Raw genomic sequence first — 3243 nt, forward strand, 5'->3', positions numbered from 1 at the left:
GGCGGCGGGATTGGAACGCCGCCGGCACTTAGCCGCCGGCCGCCTCCGGGAGGCCTCGTGTCCGGCGGGCAGGGGTACCCCGCCTGGTGGAGGAGGTGCCCCTCCCACGCGTGGAACGACCGGCGGGGGAAGCCGTTGTTGGCTGCGCCGTCGTCGTCGTAGATTGCCATCTTGGGAGTAGAGGGAGAGTGGAGGGAGAGTGGAGCACGGGGTACGCCTGGCGGTGATCGGACCGGCGTATATAGGCGTGGCTGGCGCGGGGATTAAATGCCGCGTGGAATGCGACGCGTCCGCGGCGAGCTGACCGGCGGCCTTTAGTGCGCGCGGAAGACGATGCGTGCGCGGAAGACGACGACATTAACTCGCCGCGTGGCCGGCGAATGCAGACCGGCGGCAGGCTTTTACAGCGCGCGGAAGACGATGCGATGAGGACGACGATCGGTTTCTCTCGCCGACAAGTTGGGGCCACCGGATGCGCGGGAAGTTGCCTCGCCGTTTCGCGCGCTTCGTTTCGTCCGGAGTCCCCGAGCGCTCCCCGGGGGCCGGGGATGGCGTGGGATCGCCGGATGGATTTAGGCCCAAATCCGGATGAAAACGAGGAACCGGGGGCGCGACTGGGCCGAATTACGCCGTCCGGATGGAAAAAACGCTCGCCGGGGGCCTGTTCGGGGGGACGAGTGGAGATGCTCTAATAGTTTCTGGTTTCGTGGTATCGGTTAAGGGAGGCTCAAAATGTCGAACCAAACTTTTCCCACTTGCTACTCACAATAAGTAGATACATTCTTCTTGGAATTACTAATTGTATTTTTCTTTTTCTTTTATGATGCTACTTTTTCGGTACAATAACTATAATTTGGCTGGGGAACTTATACAAAAGCAGAAAAGCAAAAAAGAATGGTGTGGAATCATACTAAATTGTTATATATATCTTACTGCAGTACCTCAATGGGATGGTGTGTCTGTAAGATACCAAAGCGATTAAATTACAAGCTAATTTTTAATAATAAAATAATCTAAAACTTATGGTTTAAATTCTGAATTGAGTCATCTAGTTCAAAGAATAGTGACAGAGAAAAATGAACAAGAAACCAGTCCAGGGGCCGTGTCTAAATCTGGGGCAAATTCTGCATGTCACCAGCCTGGATGAACAGTTGTACCCAGAAGTCCATGTCGGCGTTCTCGACTGCATCGAAGCACGGTCTGCGACCCGGGGATCGCCTGCTTCCATCACGGAACCGGAACTTTCCACCGTCATTGCCAGCGTCTCCGACCAGAAACTGTCGTCAATCTCGAACTCCTGCGAGTCCGGGCTGAAGCTTTCCGTGATCTCCAACGACGAGCTCGCCATCGAGTAGTTGGTGGCGGACGACGAGATGGGTTGCTCCGGCAGCACTGGCGCGGAGGTCGGACCGTCGTGTGTAATCACGGTCGTCACAGCCGCGGGCTTCTTGGTTTTGCGCTTGGGCGCAGCGGACGGCATGGACGAATCGAGTCGTTTCTTGAGGTGCGTGTGCCAGACATTCTTGATCTCGTTGTCCGTCCTCCCCGGTAGCCTCGCCGCGATCATGGACCATCTGTTGCCGAGCATAGCGTGGAGCTGGATGATGGCGTCTTCCTCCTCGCCGGTGAAGTTGCCGCGCTTGATGTCCGGCCGCAGGTAGTTAATCCACCGGAGGCGGCAACTCTTGCCACAGCGGAGCAGCCCGGCCTGCTTTGGCAGCGCCCGCCAGTTGCTGTGCCCATGTCGCTCGATGTGAGCGATTAGGGTCATGTCCTCCTCCGCCGTCCACGGCCCCCTGTTGAGCCCCATCTTCTCGCAGCATGGCGACCTCCCCATTGCTAGCTACCTCACCACTCTTCTTCACCACTCGTTCGATCAGTACTCGTTCTCTTACTGTGTTAGGGATGGACTGTTCAGTACGTTGACGCTTGGCTGCCGGAGCTACTCGAACGCCTACGGCTGATGGTCTGTGTTGGACTTGGATTGCGAGGGCCTCGAGCCATTTATGCATGCTCGGTGTGCAAGCAAAACGTGGTCAATTGGGGCTTGGGAGCAGCTTCCTCGAGGCCACGCCATGGGTGACAAAACGAGGGGGAATAGTAGCGTTAACTCCAAACTCAGCTCATTCCTATTTTATTGTTTGGATGATGGACTCCATGTACGCGCTGCTTTGTTCATTTTCTATTGCGCAGATTGTTTCTACTTTATAGTTTGTGTGGTCTCAACTCTCAAGCAGAGTCTACACACTGCTCCATTGAAGTGTGTGATTTTGTGTTTCTCCCTTTCTGGTCGCATGGTCATGTTATGCGTAAACGTTGTTTCCCAGTCAATATTTATAATCTAATTATCTAGCTAATGATGGAGATATCGAGGTCATTGCTTGAATGAATCTTGAACTAGAATGAATTAACGAGTGAATTCCACTTTTTACGTCGTAGTTCTGCATTTGTAACACTAATTACTCAGTTGAATAAAAAACCATCTAGATTATGCATTTTAGAATAATTGGATCCTCGATTTTTGGTGCGTATTCATTGGGCTACTGTGAGGTGATTACCTACTTTCAAAAATATCAGTACGGAGACGAGGAATGAAACAGTTGGATAAAAGAAGTTTGTACATAATCGTAGGTGATGGCCTCCCATATTTATATATTTTGTTGCACCACATCGATGAAATACACCGGTCCTATCTAACAAAAATAAACAAAATACTAAATTGAGTTAAAACCATGTTTAAAGACTCCTATATAGGATATTTTTGTAAAAATTGAACTAAATGGGGTAATATATGTCACAATACGCAACTATAGGGTAAATAATGGAATTCACTTGGATTTAATTAATAATTACCATATTGAGTTGAAAGTTTCACGATTAGGAAGTGAAATTCTTATATTAATTTACTAAATAGGACAGCAAATTTGGAGTTTTGTATGTACTTGAAACTTGATTTACCAGGACGCGTTAACGCTAGGATTGCTATTTGAGAAATGAAAATGTGAAGTTGATACTTTCAATCTAATTATAATAAAATTGTTTCTTGGTACTTAAGTTTTTTGGAAGTTCGAGAATCTAGAATTGAAGTATTTTGGTTCTTTTGTTTGGCAAACCTGTTTAGTAGGGAAGCTAAGAAATGCGGTTGTCGATCGATAGCCACCGTGGCAGAGATGATATGTACTTATGCATTTTTTGTGAAAACAAAACAAGTGACAAACAAGCTAGGGTAACCAACTTAACTAA

At 48.7% G+C, this 3243-nt stretch overlaps 1 pseudogene; it reads right to left on the reverse strand.

The window, feature by feature from the left end:
* Window positions 1-1106: 1106 nt before the first annotated feature.
* LOC124687662 lies at window positions 1107-1837 on the reverse strand (annotated as a pseudogene).
* Between the last annotated feature and the right edge of the window lie 1406 nt (window positions 1838-3243).

Source organism: Lolium rigidum, chromosome 2 (assembly GCF_022539505.1).
Source record: "Lolium rigidum isolate FL_2022 chromosome 2, APGP_CSIRO_Lrig_0.1, whole genome shotgun sequence".
NCBI lineage: Eukaryota > Viridiplantae > Streptophyta > Magnoliopsida > Poales > Poaceae > Lolium > Lolium rigidum.